Consider the following 22,118-nt stretch of genomic DNA (forward strand, 5'->3'; position numbering starts at 1 on the left):
CCCAGCAGCCTGATCGCCCCCAACTGCCCCCCTTGGCCAGCCTGATTGCTCCCAACTGTCCCCCCTGCTGGCCTGCTCACCCCCAACTGCTCCCCCCTGCCAGCCTGCTCACCCTCAACTGCCCCCCCTGCCAACCTGCTCACCCCCAACTGGCCCCCCTGCTGTCCTGCTTGCCCCCAACTGCCCCTCCTGCTGGCCTGATCACCCCCAACTGCCTTCCCCTCCTGGCCTGATCAACCCTAACTCCTTTGCCTTGGCCCTACCACCATGGCTTTGTCCAGAAGGACATCCGGAAGGTCTCCCAGTCCAATTAGCATATTACCCTTTTATTAGTATAGAGGCCTGGTACATGGGTGGGGGCCAGCTGGTCTGCCCTGAAGGGGGTCCCAGATCAGGATGGGGGTCCCCTTGGGGAGTGGGGCTGGCCTGGGCAATGGGCCTGGGGTAGATTGCAGGCCAGCCATGCCTCCATCCAGGTGGGGGTTCCCATTGGGGTGAGGGTCCCAGCTGGGGGGCGTGGCAGGCCTGGGTGAGGGGCTGAGGGCTATTTGCAGGCTGGCTATACCCCCATTTGGGTGAGGGTCCCCGCTGGGGGCATGGTGGGCCTGGGCGAGGGGCTGAGGGCAGTTTGCAAGCTTGCCATGCCCCCATCGGGGTGAGGGTCCCTGCTGGGGGGTGTGGCTAGCCTGAGTGAGGGGCTGAGGGCCGTTTGGGGGTGGTTTACAGGCTGGCCACGCCCCTGGCTTTGTCCAGAAGGTCTCTGGAAGGTCTCCCAGTCTAATTAGCATATTACTCTTTTATTAGTATAGATACTTATTGCCATAGTTATAAGCAAGTCTAGAACAAAGTTATCATTTAATATGACAAGAGATTTGAAAACTTCCATAAAACCTAATTTAGTACATGATATAACCACAGACAGGAAATAAGCCTTACATAAGCCTTTTTAAAGAAAATTGTACCACATGTTGCTGCAGGTATAGTGTTCTCATTCAAAAGCTGAGAGAGAGCAAGGCTGATATTGATAAAGATAACCAAGGAATTATAGGATTATCATACCCTAAATTCCATCTTTCATACCAATTTATAAAAATGTACTGGTTGTGCCCAGCTGGCATGGCTTAGTGGTTGAGCTTCGACCTATGAGCCAGAAGGTCATGGTTTGATTCCTAGTCAGGGCACATGCCCTGGTTGCGGGCTTGATCCCCAGTGTGGGGTGTGCAGGAGACAGCCGATCAATGATTCTCTCTCATCTTTGATGTTTCTACCTCTCTTTCCCTCTCCCTTTCTCTCTCAAATCAATAAAAATATGTTGTTGTTTTTTAAAATGTACTTGTTGCCAGAGAATAAAAACATTTCAAGTACCACTAAAACTCTAAAAATATTCTTCGTTAAAATGTTTCACAAAATATCCCCACCCCAAACCTAAATAGTAATCATTAAAAAGCTCATTTTAGATGCTGTCAAGGAGCTTTTGAATTCATTTCTGGAACTTAGTAGTGTAAATTGTTCATTCACTGTTTTCTTAAAGAACAAAGAACTGCACTAGTATCAACTCAGGAAATCTGGAAGAACTGAGATGAACTTCTTAAAGAAGAAGGTGTGTAATAAACAGTAATGTTGATTCTCTCTTTAGTTTCAGGCTAACAAATTTATGGGTGATATGTAAAAGTGTTTAATAACTTTTTCCATTATGTACATTTCCTCATGCTTTCCATAATGTTTTTCTGCTTTGCTTTGGAGAAAAACATGTTCTCATGCAGAATTTAAAGTTATGTTAAATAAGATGCAGTGATGTGTGGACACAGCAACAAACAAGTGCTGGGGAGAATGTGGAGAAAGGGAATCTTCTTGCACTAACTGGTGTAGCCACTGTGGAAAACAGTATGGAAGTTCCTCAAAAATTAAAAAAAAAATAGAACTGTGGTAGGAGTTAGACCAACAAGAGCAGGACAAGGACTATAAGCTAGATACAGAGGGTCACCAGGGTGGAAAGCCCTCGGTGCCTAGCAAAGGACAATTGTAGGATGTAGGATGGGACCTCCTTCCCAGGGTGGCCTTTCCTCCCCTAGCATATCGCTGATCATGTGGTTTGGACCCCTTGACCTTTCCTCCCTTGAGGCAACATCTATACTTCAGCTGGATTTCACCTCCAGGCCCAGAAAAGCAGCAAAACCAGACAAGCAACACAACACCCTGCCAGGGCTGAACTCAGAACCAGCTGCATTGAATAATGCCTTCTGGCCTGGAGGTGCCAATCAACCAATCAGTGGAGACCCAGACCCTGAAAGGACACACCTGAAAAATTCATATAGGTTCTTAAAAGGGAGCTAGCTCTCCCTTCTTTTTTTAAATATATTTTTATTTATTTCAGAGACTAAGGGCGAGGGAGAGATAGAAACATCAATGATGAGAGAGAATCATTGATTGGCTGCCTCCTGCACACCCCTCACTGGGGATGGAGCCTGTAACCCAGGCATGTGCCCTTTACCAGAATCAAACCTGGGACCCTTCAGTTCTCAGGCTGACACTCTATCCACTAAGCCAGTGGTTGGCAAACTCATTAGTCAACAGAGCCAAATATCAACAGTACAACGACTGAAATTTCTTTTGAGAGCCGAAAACCGACTTCTGCGCATGGGCCACGAAGTTTCAATTGCACTGTACGTGAGCGCCCACACATGGTATTTTGTGGAAGAGCCACACTCAAGAGGCCAAAGAGCCGCATGTGGCTCGCGAGCTGCAGTTTGCTGACCACTACACTAAGCCAAACCAGCTAGGGCTAGCTCTCCCTTCTGAGAACGCACCCAAGACTTTCCCTTCCCACCCCTACTCCCCTTTCCCTCAGGCAGGTCACCAAGTTATCTAGGCTTCTTGAGCTTTAAGTTTCCTTATTTATAAAATACAGAAAGTACTAACAAGAAATTGGATTGTTGAAGGAAAACATGAGCTGATTATAAATAAAAAACATATCACCATATCTTTTTTAAGCTCAAGGGCCCTTCCTTTACTTCTATAGGCTGTTTCCTAAGCATATTTCTCCTATGAATTACTTCTTCTACCTCTGTGATCTTCTAAATAAATGTTCTCTTATAGTTTGAATCTTGGCTCTGAATTCTTTCCTAGCCAGATCAAGTACCAAGATTGCTGAGCCCAGGTCAGTCTGACCCCACAGGTCTAACACCTGATGTAGTCCTCGCCCCCTCTCCCCCTCTCCCCCTCTTCCCACCACCCCCACCCCAGCTCCCAACAGAACTACTTTATGACTTAGCAATAGCACTTCTGGGTATTCATCCAAAGAAACCAAAAACACTAATTTTATTTAGACAATTACACTGAATAAGTATTAATGTCATGCATTCATTTGTTAGACCACAGCTTTAATTAGGAAAAAAATTATATTTAAAGAGTGATATTCTCATATTAAAATGAAGGAAAATAATTATTTCCTAGAAGCCATTTATAATATGAAATTCATGACTATGTATTTTAAAGAGGCAAGAATATAAACTACAAACTATGGATCCTGAATTATTTTAAAACTAGAGGCCCCAGTGCACAAATTTGTGCATGGGTGGGGTCCTTTGAGGTGACCTGTGGGGATAGGGCCCCAGTTCGTGCTCCCAGGCTCGCAGCCCCACCTGGCACCCCACTGTGGCCTGGCACTGCCCCCTTACTTGCTCCACCATCCCACCTGCAGGGTGATTGATTGGGGCCAGACCCTCAACCCGGCTCCCTCTGCACCTGGGAGCCAGGCGGTGGCCCCGCCCGCTGCCGCTGCCCCTGGTTGCTGTCTGTGGAGTGATCAGTGGGGCAATCAGGCCCCCGCTCACACCTGCCTTGGCCTGGCGCCGCCTGCTCACCAGCTCCACCATCCTGCCACAGTCCCTCTCTCATTGGGGCTCATTGGTGCCGGCAGAGCCTCCACTGCCATCTGCTGCCAGCACCGCGACACTGATGCCTGCCATGTTCCATGCCACTCCCTGGTGGTCAGCACTCCCGATCAAAATTGTGGTCAAACAATTTGCATATTAGGCTTTTATTATATAGTATCAGAGGCCCAGTGCACAAAAATTCATGCACTCGGTGGGGTCCCTAGCCTGGCCTGCACCCTCTCACAATCTGGAACCCCTCGGGTAAGGTCCCTAGGCCTGGCCTGAGATCAGGGCCTATCAGGGCTTTCCTTCCTCCAGCTGCAGGCAGCCAGCCCCACCCCCACCATTGCCACTGCTTGCCATCTGTGCAACATTGCCCCCCCCCTGCCACTGGTGGCCTCCCTCTGCAGGCAACAGACGTGGGGTGCAATGGCTTGGCTGGCCTTGGGCCTCCCTCTGCAGGGCGATTGCTTGTCGCCACACACCTGCCACAGAGTCGCTGCCAGTGTCCTGTGCCTCCCTCTTTCTTTGCTGGGGGTGGGGACAGCCCTGTGAGGGGTCATCTGCCTACCTGATCACCCCTAACCACTTGCTTGCCTACCTGATTATCCCTAACTGCTTGCTGGGGGGTGGGGCCAGCCCTGCCAGGGGCCGTCTGCCCCCTGATCACCCCTGGTCAGTAAGCACTGGCCTGCTTACCTGATTTCCCCTAACCATTTGCCTGCCTACCTGATCACCCCTAACCACTCTACCTGCCTACCTGATCGCCTCTAACCACTTGCTTGGGGGCAAAGGGCCTTCTACCTACCTGATTGCACCTAACTGCTGGTCTGCCTACCTGATCACCCCTAACCACTCTGCCTGCCTGCCTGATCGCCCCTAACTGCTTGCTTGGGGGTGGGGCCAGCCCGGCGAGGGGCCATGGTGGTTCTGGTCTCTGGTCATTCCAGTTGTTACTCTTATGGTGGCTGGCCTTTTATTATATAGGACTAGAGGCCTGATGCATGAAATTCATGCACTGGGATGGGGGGTGTCCCTCAGCCCAACCTGCACCCTCTCCAATCTGGGACCCGTCAGGGGATGTCTGACTGCCTGTTTAGACCCGATCCCACAGGCAGTCGGACACCCCTCTCACAATCCAGGACTGCTGGCTCCAAACTGCTCACCTGCCTGCCTGTCTGATTGTCCCTAACTGCTTCTGCCTGCCAGCCTGATCACCTCCTAATCACTCCCCTGCCAACCTGATTGTCCCCAACTGCCCTCCCCTGACAACCCATTGTCCCCAACTGCCCTCCCCTGACAACCCAGTCACCCCCAAATGCCCTCCCCGCATATTCCCTCTTTATTAGATAGAGTTTTTTCTTTAACATATTGGACAGCCCTAACTGGTTTGTCTCAGTGGATGGAGCATCGGCCTGCAGACTCAAGGGTCCCAGGTTTGATTCCGGTCAAGGGCATGTACCTTGGTTGGGGGCACATACCCAGTTGGGGGTGTGCAGGAGGCAGCTGATCGATGTTTCTAGCTCTCTATCCCTTTCCCTTCCTCTCTGTAAAAAATCAATAAAATATATTTAAAAAAAAAAGAAACATTTAAGATTCCTCCATATCTGCCTGGCTGGTGTAACTCAGTGGTTGAGAACCCAGGCTGCCACCACTGGGAGGGGATCGCTCCGTGGGGGTGGGCGGCCCTGCCAGGCTGAGACCCCAGCCCAGGCTGCCGCTGCTGGGAGGGGATCTTGCCGTGGGGAGTGAATTTGTTTTTGTTTTCGTTTTTTATAAAGGGTCAGAAGGGCCTCTGGGCAGCATTCCGCCAGGCCGCTTACTCTGCAGGCTCTCAGCGGCAGCCCTCCCTGAGACTGGGGGACTCCGGTGGGGCTGAGAGGACTGGGCGCCGCCATCTTGTGGCTATGGGCGCTGCCATTTTGTTGCGGAGTGACTGTTTATTTGCATATTACTCTTTTATTAGATAGGATATTTCACTTTCTGATTATAAATTGTACATTTTATAGAAAAATTCATAAATATAGGTTCTTAAAAGAAATATATATAGCCACCTATAATCTCTACATATAGCTTTGTGAAAATTTTAGTAAATGGCTTTTCTATAACAATGACAATAATCCGATAAAATAATCATAATGAATCACTAATAACACAATATTATTAATTATTAGATTCTTCTCATGTTCCACTCCTGGTGTTATCTTTTTTATATATAATCAGCTCATGTTTTCCTTCAACAATCCAGTTAGCTTGTTAGTACTTCCTGTATTTTATAAATAAGGAAACTTAAAGCTCAGAAAGCCTAGATAACTTGACCAAGCTCTTCCAGTCAACATGTGACTGAACTGTCTGACTCCACATGTTTTGTATATTAAAGAAGATGGTTTACAAAGCTGAAGTAATACAGAGTCCCTCCAAATGTATAAAACATGGCAAATCTCAGTCTTGTGAAAGATTATTAGAGACAATCTATTACATTAAGAAAAGTGCCACATTCTTCTATTATTGTTCATGTTGGTAATGTAGGAAGATGGGTTTTATTAATAAGCCTCTTTGGAAATTGTATAGTCTATACTGCAGTTTCCAAGAATATTGAGAAAGATGAATATTGTTTTAATGTTTACAATATATGCAATGTTTAAAATTACTTTTTTTCTTAAAGAAGAGTTCATAATAGGATTATATAAAGGCTAGCAGTACATTAGGAGAAACTTAGCCATTCTAGTTTCAAGTTCATCACCATCTATATACACTCACATATATAAAATCCCATGTTTCAGTGTGGGTTTTTTTGTTTGTTTGTTTGTTTATTTATTTATTTATTTATTTTTTTTTTTTTGTGTGTGTGTGTGTGTGCGTGTGGCTGTTTTATTCTTTTGTTCTAGCTAGAAGCAGAATAATGTCCCATCCTTTAAATCTGTTATTTTGCAAATGATGTGTCTAAGTGCTCTGCATGTTACAAAATGCATTGGAGAGGTGCCTTGTAAAGGTTTTAGACTCTTAATAACACCACATGGGCTTTGGGTCATCCGCAGCATAAAGGTGGCTGCTATCATGGTTTCAGAAATAAGTTATGAATAAAGGAGAGAAGAGGAGAATGTAGGTAGTGCTGATTGATGGACCATTTCTTAAGTGATTAGAGCAGCATTATATTTTGGGAAAAGAAATTCATAAACCCAGAGCAGAGCATTGATGTTTATAAATTATTTTCTTGATTTCTTATGAAATCCTATGAATCCAGGATACTGCTTCCATGACTACCATTTTTATACATATTTGATTACTTTATATTGTAATTTACAACTCAGATGTGCAAAACGCAAAAGCAGTAGCTGAGTTAAAATTGAGCAGGTTTATAGTTTTGTTTGGCCCTTGGCACAAGTAATAAAATCCTAGCTTTAAGTAACACTGGGGTTTATAGAATGAAGACATCTGCATTTTTATATTAAAATGTTCCTCTGTGTAATAAATATAACTGACAGTGGTGCATGACTTTCTTTATGAAAAATATGTTGACAGCAATCTAGTCTTAAATCCTGAAGAAACTGCCGATTGAAATTTTATGTGCCTAGTTACCATCTAAATGCTCAACAGATGTCCATATGAACGGTTTACTGCCTGGTATTCCTAATGAAAGTCTTAGTTAAGATTATTTTTAAAATACCAATGAAAATACTGAATTAACCTGTCATTGATTGTAATACTTGTTTCCTCTTTATGACTCCAATATGTTCTTTGAGGTAATGTGGGTATTTAAATGGTTACAACTTTGACGAAGTTTCTATGATAATGTACTAGGAGAAGCATGTCAAACTCAAAGGCTAACATGGGCCAAATAAACAAGATTTAAGTTTATGTGGGCCTCAAAAAAAAGAAATGCTTCAATTTTCAAAGAAACATAAGTTTATTTCGATAGAGACATGCTGAATTCAAAGGGCTGAGATAAATGAGTAATTGTTAATATAAAATACTAGAACATTTTAATAAAAATTAATATTTTTTCTTGAACATTAACTTACTAGACACTGAATAACTGCATAAATTAATAAGTGTAACGCAAATAAATCTATTTTTCTTATTCTCTGAAAGCAAAATATTTCCTGTTGCACACACCAAACAAGTCAGTCTAAGACTAATGATGTGGCAATCGGCTGCTAAAATATTTGCTGCTAGTATTAGTGGAGAAAAAGGGTGCACCTGAGCATAGGGCACGTAAGGGAAATGAATGCAACACAATTATAGTAATCAGTCATTAGCGAACGTTGTCGTTCATTATTCATAATTATGTATAACAGGATATTGTAAAAATTAAGTTATGTAATTTTTTAAAAATATATTTTATTGATTTTTTTACAGAGAGGAAGGGAGAGGGATAGAGAGTTAGAAACATCGATGAGAGAGAAACATCAATCAACTGCCTCCTGCACGCCCCCTACTGGGGATGTGCCAGCAACCAAGGTACATGCCCTTGACCGGAATCGAACCTGGGACCCTTCAGTCTGCAGGCCGACGCTATCCACCTAGCCAAACCGGCTAGGGCAAGTTATGTAATTTTTATTAAAACGTTTCTTACATACCGTTATATTGGCTGGGCCGCAGAAATATTCATTGTGGGCCATATGTGGCTCGCAGGCCTCGAGTTTGACATGCTTACTCTAGGACCTCTGGATTTGTGTCATCTGAATAATGCTGAATGTTTATTCCTTAATCTGCGGGAGTGTTTTAAAGAGTTCCAGATACACACTTTGGACTCTCAGCTCCGCACCCTAGTATCAGGGGGACCAGTTGTAGGATTTACCTGGGTCTCCTGGTCTTCCTGGCACAGGACACTATTTGGCCTAAAAATGGACAAGTCCCAGGAAACCAGGGTGTTTGTGTCCCTAGAGGTGGGAACACTGTGATAGATGAAGGCAGTGGCAAAGAGAAGAACCATTTTCAACTAATATTTTAATTATCGGGATTTTCTCAAATCAGTCTTACACACAATCAATCTTCCCAAACTCTTTAGGACAGTGTGGAATTCCTATCCATTGACTTTTTATGTTGTGAAGGATGAAAATGACATGAAGTTATAAATTGGGACCAGCACCTCACTTTACCTGTTATCAGCCACAAAAACATTAATGACCCCTACAGATAAAATTTAGTGTATATATAATTTGTTAATATTTTTCATTTGAAAGCAATCCTTTGCATAATCACAGAGACATGGAAATAATTGGTGGTTATCACATCCTTTTGTTGTGGACGGTATATCATTGTGACAGGAAGTTATTTGCCCTCACACTTATTATTATACAGTGCCCATTATTTACATTTTAAGTATATTTCACTTTTTTTTTCATCAACAGAACTGTTGATATTACTACTCATAAATCCTTCTCTTTTTATGGCTGAGAGGTGTAATATCTATTTTGAGGCCATTAAAATAAATATTTGTATTTTTGATGGTGGTAATGTGATGACCATGGTAAATTGTAATCATGTCTCAGAAGGAGGAATCCATGACAAAACCACAGAAATCTGTCTGCAGAATTTTCAAGTCATTTATGTGAAAGTAACATTTTTATTACTATAAAATTTTGAAAAAGCAAAGTGAATTACTAAACAATATCAAAGTTTTTTATTTTTTTTATTGTTTAAAGTATTACATGTGTCTCCTTTTTCCCCGATTGACCCCCCCCACACTACTCCCAACCCTGAGGGCAAGCCCCCACTACCCCTGTGTCTGTGTCCATTGGTTATGCTAATATGCATGCATACAAGTCCTTTGGTAGATCTCTAATCCCCACTCCTCCCCTTCCATTTGTCTCTGAATCTATTTTTGTTCACCAGTTTATGTTGATCATTATATCCCACATATGAGTGAGATCATGTGATATTTATCTTTCTCTGACTGGCTTATTTCACTTAGCATAATGCTCTCCAGGCCCATCTATGCTGTTGCAAATGGTAAACGTTCCTTCTTTTTTATAGCGACGTAGTATTCCATTGTGTAGATGTACCACAGGTTTTTAATCCACTCATCTGCTGATGAATGTTGTTTCCAAATCTTAGCTATGGTAAATTGTGCTGCTGTGAACATAGGGGTGCATATATCCTTTCTGATTGGTGTTTCTGATTTCTTGAGATATAGTCCTAGGAGTGGGATTACTGGGTCAAATAAGATTCCATTTTTAATTTTTTGAGAAAACTCCATACTGTTCTCCACAGTGGCTGCACCCATCTGCATTCCCACCAGCAGTGCAGGGGGGTTCCTTTTTCTCCACATCCTCACCAGCACTTGTTTGTTGATTTGTTGATGATAGCCATTCTGATAGGTATTTCATTGTTGTTTTGATTTGCATCTCTCAGGTGATTAGTGACTTTGAGCCTGTTTTCATATGTCTCTTGGGCTTCTGTATGTCCTCTTTAAAAAAAAATGTCTATTTAGTTTCTTTGTCCACTTTTTGATTGGATTGTTTATCTTCCTTTTGTTAAGTTGTATGAGTTCTCTGTAAATTTTTGAGATTAAACCCTTATCTGAAATAGCATTGACAAATATGTTCTCCCATGCAGTGGGCTTCCTTGTTGATGGTTTCTTTTGCTGTGCAGAAGCTTATTATTTTGATGTAGTCCCATTTGTTTATTTTCTCTTTAGTTTCCATTACCCTAGGAGCTGTATCGATAAAGATATTGCTGCAACATATGTCTGATATTTTGCTGCCTATGGAGTCTTCTAAGATTTTTATGGTTTCTTGTCTTACATTTAAGTTTAAATTTAATTAGAAGAAATATATTCTTATGGATGCTTCTTCTATATTTAAATTTCATTGAAGGAAATGAAGGTATGTGCAATTAGTATCTCAGGACTGTTTCCCTATGATTAAAAAATACAAGTTAAATCCATTTGCTCTTATCTAAAAAATAGGGAACACAATTTCTCCAAGTGTATTCATATTAATCATTTACTTAATATAAAAATTCATTGATATAGAACACAGAACTCAAGAGTGAAAAAAAATCTTATATTAGGCAATAAAAATACTATAAATAGGTAATCCAAGCAGACAGTAAAAAGTCTTTGATCAATTTTTATTTAATCCTTCAAAAAAAATAAAATTAACCTTCCAAACCATCCTTTGTGTTTTTATTGGTAATCTCAAATAAAAAGACCAAAGGCAATGGCCAGAAACCTACCAAACTGTGGCCAAAAATAATGGCTCTGATTCCACATCTCATTACACAGTCTCCTCCATTAATTCAAGAAACCAGTGACTTCCTCAGGCATATGGCTCTTTTATTCAAGTTGGATTACTCAGCCCTCTACTAATCACTTCTTACAGCATTTTTCCTGGTGACTGGGACAATGAGCTGCCTCTGGTCTCATTTGGTATCATCCAGTAATGTGCTATGTGGTCTTCTTCACCTTGGAGCCAGGCATTGTGGGTTGGTATAAGAGTAGCAGACAGATGCCCAGGAGAACACCTGCATGAGACAGAGAATGTTTAAGCACACCCCTTCATCTTGCACTAGATAGCCTCATCATTTAGACAGGACAAGGATCACCATATTTGTGTAAGATGAGTAAATGATTTGTTCAACCCTTGATTTTGAAATCAAGTCAAGTGCTTTTATGCTGGAATCCACAAACCTTGGAGGCACAAACGCAGCTATCCTTGGGATAGGATAATGACACCTGTTCACTGTTCTTGGAAAATCCTAATATATAAAAAGTGAGAGGCCATCATGACTGAAACCACCAGACAGACGACTGAACAGCAGGCTGCGTGGGGTGAGCAGGCCAGCGGGGGTGGGGGGCGGTTGGGGGTGACCAGACTGGCAGGGGGGCAGTTGGGGGTGACCAGGCTGGCAGGCGGGGCAGTTAGGGGTGACCAGGCCAGCAGAGGGGGCAGTAAGAGGTGACCAGGCCAGCAGAGGGGGGGCAGTTGGGGGCAACCAGGCTGACAGAGGGAGCAGTAAGGGGCGACCAGGCCGGTGGTGGGGGGCAGTTAGGGGTGACCAGGCTGGCGGCGGGGAGGGGGCAGTTGGGGGTGACCAGGCCAGGAGGGGGGGCAGTTAGGGGCAATCAGGCCAGCAGGCAGAAGCCATTAGGGGTGATCAGGCTGTCAGGGTGGGCAGTTAGGGGCGTTCAGGCAGGCAGGCAGGTGAACAGTTAGGAGCCAGTAGTCCCAGATTGTGAGAGGGAAGTCCGACGGCCAGTTTAGACCTGATCCTGGCCGTCGGACATACCCCAAGGGGTCCCAGATTGGAGAGGGTGCAGGCTGGGCTGAGGGGACCCACCCTTGTGGATGAATTTCATGCACTGGGCCTCTAGTTGTGTAACTGAGAGAAAGGCCCATGATTGACATGCTTTCCAGTTTCACTGTGATGTATGTGTTTATGTGTTAGTACAGAATATCATGGTTCCCAGGTTCTGATCCCCAGACCAGCCATAGGGACATCACCTGAGTTCTTGTTAACCTGAAAATTGTTTTCCTTTCCAGACCTAGGAAACCACAACTAATATCTACACCCTCTTCTTTTTCTCTATGCATGTGTTGGCTTCCCGAAACACTCTTTTGTCAAAAATAAAACTTTCCTTGTTCAATGTGAAAAAATGATTTAAGAAATGACAAAACATCAGGGTATTAATTACATATCACCAAGAAAATTGATGCCATACCTGGTCTAAATATATCCTAATTACCTATCAAATGGATGATTAACTGCACATCCCAGAGATCACTCTAGCATCATTTTTCTCTTACTAATTACAGATTTGGTACATTTTTCATCAACTTTTCAAAATAGACTATCAATATGGTTCAATAATAACTCAATGCCATGTTCTTTTTTATTTTATTGTGCATCCAAACAGAAATATGTGTATTAACAGCTGCATGTCATTCGAACAGGGTCATCAGGGACACCTGATTCTGGCTTGTTAAAGGAGCAGTTGGGCACAATCTTAAGCGTGCACTCAGGGCTGCATTATCTGGGGTCAAATCCACACTTCCATACTTACTTTCTTATTCAGGGTATTTAATCTCTCCCTGTGTCATTCTCTTCATTGACGGGAATATTAACAACACCCATATAATCAGTTTACTATAGGGTTAAATGTTAGTATATCTAAAGTACCAAGATCAATGCCTCATAATTATTTAGCACTATATAAGTTTTAAAATCAGGGAAACTGGCTAGATTTTCTGATATATCTCCATAGATTCCAATAACACATTTGAAAAATACTTCAACAGTTTATTTCAAAATTAAAACTCATTTATAGAAAGTTTTTATGTCTTACAAACATCTGTACCATGATTTTACTATTAAAATAATCTCAGACCCTCATTTTGGCAAGTTTTAGAAAAAAATGTATTATGCTTCAAATTATGTTAACAAATGTAAAACAAATAGTTATCTTTTAAGATTATGAGAATTATTTTATGTGAATCAAGCCTGATTCCTGGTATAGGATTTTTATATGTATGCAAAGTATTCATGTATGAACACTATTTGTGAATCACATTTAAAGAGAATCTTCATCTTTTTGAGGTTGATTTTCTTATATTAAGGAGTTGAAAATCATGTGAATGTCTTGATACATGCAAATTGAGGCACTTTTGCTGATCCTATTGGTAGAACTAGGGCTGAAGCTGTAGTTGAAGTTTAACTTGGTAACCATGCTATTTATCTCTAGAGAGATTAATGTTAGTACTTATCACTCATGAGGAAATGCAACAGAAGTTGGGTTTTCTCAAGGCTTTGCTGATACAACACATAAATGTATTAGGAAGTTTATTTCTGTAAGACACTTCCATAAGATTGTATAATGCTTGGCAGCTACCATAACAACGTGGATAAAGTTATCTCATTCACTTTTAAGTCTTGACTACAATAAACCCTCGATTTTGCAGACTTCAATTTAAGAGACTTCATATTTAATGGACAAAATTTCTGGTTAGTATGTCATATGTGAAAATTAACATCCTGTTAATTTTAAAATCCTTTTAACCAAGATTTACTTATAATTAAAGTAATAGGTTATTTTTTTATTAATTCACTGTTACTTTTAAAAAAATTTAGCAAATAGATCATATTTTGGAAAAAACACTGTAGTAATTTCGACAACATAAGTAAACATCACATATCTACTACTCTAGTGTACATATTTAAATCCAAGAGTCACAGCTAGTAAACAATGTTCGGTAATGATTAGCACATGATCACACCACATCACTGGCAATAATTGATATAGGGTGACTTTCTGCAGCAGTTTGAACACCTGCAGGCCACTGTTCCCACTTAGGCTAAGCCACACCCCAGCTGTGTGCATTTGCTTACTCACAGTGACTGGTGAATGCACGCATTTACTAGACCTATCCAGTATAAATTTAAAATTACTGTAATACATACAGAAAACTTTTCTGTGAAATTAAACTTCTCATGCATACTTAATTTTACTTATACAAATGTGTCTACATAAGTAAAAACAGGTAAACTAATTTGACAAAATTTTAACATACACATTGAGAAAACATACTTTATTATATAATGGACTCCCTCTCACCTGAATTAGTCTCATTATATCCAGGTCTGTAAAATGTGCAATTTTTTAAAAGTATTATTTAATTATCCGAAGGCCCTTTTCTTTTCCAGTGATAAATTTAGAAATACAGATGGGTCCCAGTTCCTCCAAGGAAGTGTGAAGTCTTCTTCAAACTGCTTTTAGGCTCCTAAGCCGGAGACCCTGGGAGGAGGACTGCTCAGCCTCTGGATGTTGGTGCATCTGCATTTGGTTCTCGAAAGCTCACCATGCAATCTCTGCCTATAGACCTACACCTCAGTCCACAGTGTATATTTGAATGTTCAGAAATTTGGGGGACAGTTCATGTTTATTTCCCACACTGTGTCTTAGAAATCACCTCTGCTTTATGGTAGATAAAATAGTAAATAAACCTTTTGTTAAATCAAGGGTTTAATGTCAATGCATTTTAATAGATCATTTAAAGCAAGGGGTCTGTCGGATTCAGTGTGGGGTTATTTCTATGCTGTCTCCCAACAAATTGATGGCAATTAGTTCAAGATTGACATAAATATCTTTGAAAGTGTCAGTTTTGTGTTCTGGTGCCAAGGGATAAGGCAGATTGTATTTCAGGTGTGAGAAGTTTAGCAAATGTAGATTTAGGCAAATTGGTCTGGAGAAGTAGTTCTTGGTCTTGGCTGGATGTGGAGAGCTTTGAAAACTACCACCACCTGGATCCCCGTCCCAAAGGGTCTAATGTGGGGCCGGGCCTGGGCTCTGGGATGTTTAAAAGCTCTGTTGATTTGGAAGTGAAGCCGAGGCTGAGAATCACTCCTGTAGAATAATTAGAGAGGAGCTCAATGCCAGTCTGGAAGTGGAGCCACCCCAAAATGCCATCAACTTTCAATAGCAGTTCAATGAAGGCATCTAAAAATCATTTTAAAAAGTGCTAATACAAAACCAAACCTTTAATTAAATAAATAGCAGGGGATTTATAGTGCAGGAGAACAAAACTGCAAAATATTGTTTCCTTCTAGATTCGTGGGATGGATGTAAAAAGTAGGTTAACTTGGCGGGAAAGAGCAATATATAAAGACCAGGATAATTTCAATGTCCCCTTTTGTAATTATGTGTGACTTTTGGGTTTTCAAGTGGAGCTCTCTAGAGGGAGATTATTTTACCCTTAGGTTATTGCTGCTAACACATGCCATAAGAAGAGCCCCAGAATCCAAGGTCCATTTTCAGTATAAAAGAATTCTTCCTTATGTACTTGTCTCCCTAATTCTTTCTAGTTTCTTTGCTCTTAATCACGAAGGAGAATGCTATAACAATTGAAATAACACCGGCCTTGACACATCCGGGTGACTCAGTCTCCAGTGGAGCCTGGTGCCTTCTGCATTTGTTTCTGCACAATGAATAAACTTACATGACTCAGCAGATTTGGAGGAGAGAAAGGGTTTCCTGGGAAGACATATAACAGGCAAATTCCTAAAAGTCCTACACGTATCTCCTCGTGAGTATCTTCTTTATCTGTAATTTTCAAGATATGGTTCCTGCAGGTAGCAATAGGTTGGAGCAGATGTTGTTGGTAGAATTTCATGTGGGTTCACCCCGATTTCTTCTCAAAGTGATATTTTACTCTTTTTCCTTGTGAACCATGCACACTAGACACAAGTCCATAATTGTTGTGGTTAGAATAGAGCCCTCACCTTTCTCTTTCCTTTGCCTCTTTTCACAGTATTTTCTTCATCTGGAAATCCCCTTTGAGGCCAAATTTCTTCTTGTTTAAACCATCTTGTCATTTCCAGTCCACAGTGATTTCTTTCTATCCTCCCTTAAACACACATTCTGCTCTAGCTTTCTAATTATGATCTTATTCCTCTCTCAGGCATTACTTTTGGTTTTACTATTTTTAATTTTAATATTTATGTGTGTGTTTTTTTCTTTTAGAAATAGACTATAAGTATGTTGTGTGCAGAAAGCACACAATGTATTGATTTGATATCAACACCAACACCTCCCGAATCCCACCCTCACTCATGGCGTGGTTCATAGTGCATGTTGGGCATTAAGTAAAGTGAAGTCAATGCCAAGCACATGCATACTAATAGATATATAACAAGGACAGACAGCACATACTCACCTGCTGAGGTAGGACTAAAACTGATAGAATTAAACTTAGTAACAGGCACACTCTGTCCCCTGCATCCATTTGTCCTGAGACTATTCAGAGACCTAACAAACAAGACATTATATTCTGGGAGAGAAACCCCAACTCTTGGGGTGAGGGGAGTTTAAACTTTATGAATAGAGAACCCTGAATACCTCTCTGAGTGTGATAAGGCTCTGGGAGGCAACAGAACTATAAAGTGACAGAGCCTCTGCTCCCCGCCTCACCGGCTGGATTAGCCTTTGGGTGCACCAGACTGTTGCATGCTAATAGCAGAGACTGAGCTATAATAATCCTCTCATGTCAGCTCAGCATTCATTTATGGAGTGAGACAAGGTTGTATGTTGGGGGGTAGCATCAGTGTTGATCATGACTGTTTACCTAAAACACTAGGTTTTGGTCAATTTCTAGAGGCATTTCCAGATGGAATCTCCTTTTCTCAGACACCTACCTGCATACATATAATCAGTCCATTAGAGAACACAGCTTCTCTCACATTTATTATGTTAACCAAGTGAAATTGCTGATGTTTAGCCCTTTCTTTGACATGTAAAATTCAATGTTATAACATTAAACCTAATACATATAGATACTATGCACATTTATATATGTAGTGACAAATACCAAGAAAGTTATGTAATGTAGTGGGAAAATACTTGAAAAATGAGTTAGCAAGTTATTTCAGATTTGAAAAATAGTCTTTGGTATTCTTAAGACATTTCAAATATGTTTTTCTGGACATCCCTCTCTTTTGATTAATTTTAACTTTAACATAATCTCTTTGAAGACATTTCCTTTTCATATTGAAGCTTCCTGAAATGTCCTCGGTTTCATCCTGAAGGACATAGACATAAGTTTCTGGGAAATGTGGAGATCAGGTATGAACTCCTCTTCTGTTTGCAAGCCTCAAAAACCCACAATAATTCTTTAATAAAATTCTGGTATTTGCTCTTTGTGCCAGAGCATTTCCCAACAAAGGTACATTAAAAACCACAGCTCTAGCTCTAAGCTAAAGCACCTCTGAGACTGCCACTCAGAGCAGGGTCCCCATTGCATCCTTGCATAAAGGCACCTATCTTGAAGTGAGTTTTTAAAATGACAATACTGAGTAACATTTACTGTTATTCTGAGTTCCCTTTTTCTAATTAGATTTAATTTCTAATAGTATGGGCAGGGATTTCCCTTTAAAGTCTTTAACATTTGGGGGTTGAATGTGACATGCAAGGCTGGGGGTGAGACAACTGCTAATAAATATTGACCACAGGAGTAAGTTTGGTATCTTGATTTTTGTGGCTCAGTGCATGGGCCTTGCTCTATATAATTAGCTAAATATCAATTGGACAAGATGTTTTCCCATAGCCAAAGCTAAGGTAAGAGATACAAAGCCAACACATTAAACAAACACAATTATGGATATACTTAAATCAGTCTTCTGTGCACATATAAGCCATCTATATATTTACTAGTACATAATGTGTCATGTACTTCCCATCAGTGTTTTCCCCTAGCCGTGGGAATTCCCAGATTCCCCACATCGCTAGAGCCCTGACATTTAAGCCACTCTTATAGCTGCTATGACAAGTTGATTCATTGCAATTTTCCTCTTTTATAAGTTATGTGGTGATAAACATACTTGTGCAAAAACTTTTTAATTTCTCAGAAAAAATTCACATTCCTGTAAGTTGAACAGTCAGGTCAAATGATGTGGGCATAACATTAATTTATGTACAAAATGTACTTAACCACAATGAAACTTCCAAAAAAATTGAGATCTTTAAAGCCACATTTTGTAACCACAATGAAATAAAATTAAAAATTAACAATAATAGCAACAACTAAAATTTTTCTAGCCATTTTGAATTTAAGATGAAATCTAAAAAGATTAGAAACCAGAGGACACATGAGATCATATTATATAATGAATATAAAATGGAATTTCAACTATTTTATAATTTAGAAAATAATTTTATTGCATACAATCCTATATTAGAAAGAGGTAATATGCAAATTAAGCCTCACACCCTCACAAGATGGCTGCCTACAACCAAGCCAGCAGGGGGGTTAATGAGGGATGACCAAATGACTGAACAGCAGGCTGCGTGGGGTGACCAGGCCAGTGGGGGGGTCGTGAGGGGTGACCAGGCTGGCAGCTGGGGCAATTGGGAGTGACCAGGCCAGCAGGGGGGCCAGTTAGCGGCAACCAGTCTGGCAGGGGGGGGTGTAATTGGGGGTGACCAGGCTGGCAGGGGGGGCAGTTGGGAGCAATTAGGCTGGCAGGGGGAACAGTGAGGGGCAACTAGGCCAGTGGGGGGGCTATTGGGGGCAACCGGGCCAGCAGGGGGGGCAGTTAGGGGTGACCAGGCTGGCAGGGGGAGCAGTTGGGGGCAACCAGGCCAGCAAGCAGAGGCAGTGAGGGGCGATCAGGCCAGCAGGGTGGGGCAGTTAGGGGCGATCAGGAGCCAGCAGTCCAGGATTGTGAGAGGAATGTCTGACTGCTGGTTTAGGCTTGATCCCCAGGATTGGGCCTAAACTGGCAGTCAGACATCCCCTGAGGGGTCCTGGATTGGAGAGGGTGCAGCCTGGGCTGAGGGGACACCCCCATGCATGAATTTTGTGCACTGAGCCTCTAGTATATAAAATAAATCAAAGGTTTAACTGGATAAATAGGAAAAGTGAAAATATTGTTAAACTAATAGAGAAGGTAATGGATAACAATTACAACTAAAATCAATACATTAAGTAAAGTTAAAGGCTGGCTCTTTGAAAGTAAAGTAGCATTGGGCTTGATGATGACTTTTAGATGCTGAGGCATAATCCATGAAAAAAATAACTGAGAAGCTGGATGTTATTAAAATAAGAAAATTCTGCACTGCAAGAGACACTGGCAATCCAATGAAAGACAAGCCAAAGACTTGGAGAAAATATTTGCAAAGAGCATACCTTAAAAAAAGGACTGCTTTCCAAAATATTCAATGAACTCTTAGAAGAAGAAAACAGATGGGAAATAAGCACATGAAAAGGTAAATTCACAACATAATATTCTATCAGGGAAATGAAAAATAAATCAACAAGGCGATCCCACCACACACCTGCTAGAATGGCCCAAATCCGGAACACTGGCCACAGCAATAGCATGGAGGATGTGGAGCAACAGGAACTCTCCTTCACTGCTGGTGGAACTCTCTTTCACTGCTGGTGGGAATGCGGAATGCAGAATGCTACAGCCAACCTAAACACATGCTTACATTCAATCTGCCACTCCTGCTGCTTGGTACTTATCCAAAGGAGCTGAAAACTTAGGTTCATGCAAAAACCTGCACACAGATGTTTCTAGCAGCTTCACTCATAACTGTCAAAACTTGGAAGCAACCAAGAGGTCCTTCAGTTGTGAATGGATAAATAAACTGCAGTACATTGGCACAGTGAATTATTATTCAGGGCTAAATGGAAAAGAACCATCAAGCCATGGAAAGACATGGGGGAACCTTACATTCACCTTACTATGTGAAAGAAGTCAATCTGAAAAGGCTCTATATTATATGACTCCAACTAATGACATCCTCAAAAAGGCAAAATTATAGGGACAGTAAGATCAGTGGTTACCAGGGGGTCAGGGTTGGGGGTAAGAAAGGAATGGATGGAACCCTGAAGATTTTGAAGGTAGTGAAACTATTCTATATTATACATTTGTTTAAAATGAGAGTATACACAAGAATGATAAACAAAATCAAGAATTTTCTCCAAAATTTTACTAAATAGTGTGGTCTGATCATTAATTTCAGTCCTCAGCTGTTTGGGCAGGACAATTTTTATCTTTTGTTTATTTTCTTTTGTTTTGTCTGAGAAACCTCTTCCTCAAATTTGCAGCAGGTGTTCTCAGAGCCACCCACAAGGACATTTTTGAAAAATAGCACATCATTATATTTTCATTTTCTGCAGGCAAATGTCAGATGTACCAAAATACAATAATTAAAACTTTTCTTAAATAAAATTGAACATGAATACCCACAGTGTCCTAATTTCTCACTGCTTCTGAGGTGGACTCAGGCTAAATAGTTTGCATAGTCTTAAAGTGCATCATCATTGTTCTTGCTATTACTGGTTTAAAGCCTTTCTTGATTGTGTAAATTCAGATAAGTTACATTTCTGTCATTCTTGAGCCCAGTGACTTTTCATTCTAAGAGCTCAACAAATGCTGACGATTCATATTTGTGGGCACAGAGTGGGAAAAAGTGTAGATTTATTATATAAGCTGTTGAAAAAAGTATTTCTAGTATCCCATTACATGGTTCCTATTAAATTTTTCTATCCTCTTTCAGTCTGAAATTCAATTTTATTCTGGTTTAGTCCCCAGGCCCATATTACCAACTGAGGTGGGCTCGGCTACTGGTGGTATCCATTGCCTTGAAATGCCTAACCTTTGGTCTAGTCATTTCTGGTACAAAGCCTTTGGGGCACTTCATTCAGAAGAGAGGTGAAACTACTCTGAAATACTCAGGTCTCATATTAGTTCCTCTTTATCACACAGGCTTATTCTTACCCTCAGAGGAGTCCTGGTGGTAACTGATAATGCTGGAGATCTACCAAAGCAAGACTTTCCTAGACCTACCCTACCTCACTCTTTGATTTGACTCAGGAAAGACCAAGAGTTAGATTGGTTATTACAAAAGAAGCAGTAACTAGCATTGGCCAAGGAGTTTTGCTCATTTTTTATGGTAATTCATAATGATAGAGATATACTTTATCACATAATAAGTCAAGTTAATTTATAAGTTTGGATCTACTTAATGAGTTCTATAACTTAATTAGAAATCTAGCAATGCTTTTATCATTTTAAATGTAGAAAAATAAATATCTTGTTGATTAGACATTTAGTTTTTATCATAGGTTATATGAGTTCCATGCTCCCAAGCATTTTTAGGAAATCTTGAGTAATATAAAGTATTCCTTTTTAAAACATAAGGGTATATTTCTTGCAATATATATTGAACCACTTCACTTAGTATCACATTCAATGGCTACAGTATTGAAGTAGGAACACATGAAAACAAAGTGTATACAAAGGTTTGTCTGTTTTCATTTAACTACGAGTAAACAAGGGCACATTCAAAGAACAATTTAACTTTGTTAATTTCTTTCTTTTTTACTTAGTTGACCTAACTGATTGCTTTATCTCTGGACTTTATATTTTACTAGAGGCCCGGTGCACAAAATTCGTGCACGGGGGAGGAGGGTGTGTCCCTCAGCCCAGACTGCACCCTCTCCAATCTGGGAACCCTAGAGGGATGTCCACTGGGTTCGGGCCTAAATGGGCAGTCGAACATCTCTCTCACAATCCAGGACTGCTGGCTCCCAACTGCTCGCCTGCTTGCCTTCCTGATTGCCCCTAACTGCTTCTGCCTGCCAGCCTGATCACCCCCTAACCACTCCCCTGCCAGCCTGATTGATGCCTAACTGCTCCCTTGCCAGCCTCTTTGCCCCTAACTGCCTTCCCCTGCAAGCCTGGTCACCCCTAACTGCCCTCCCCTGGAGGCTTGATTGCCCCCAACTGCCCTCCCTT

Source organism: Plecotus auritus (genome assembly GCF_963455305.1).
Source record: "Plecotus auritus genome assembly, chromosome: 8".
Taxonomy (NCBI): Eukaryota; Metazoa; Chordata; class Mammalia; order Chiroptera; family Vespertilionidae; genus Plecotus; species Plecotus auritus.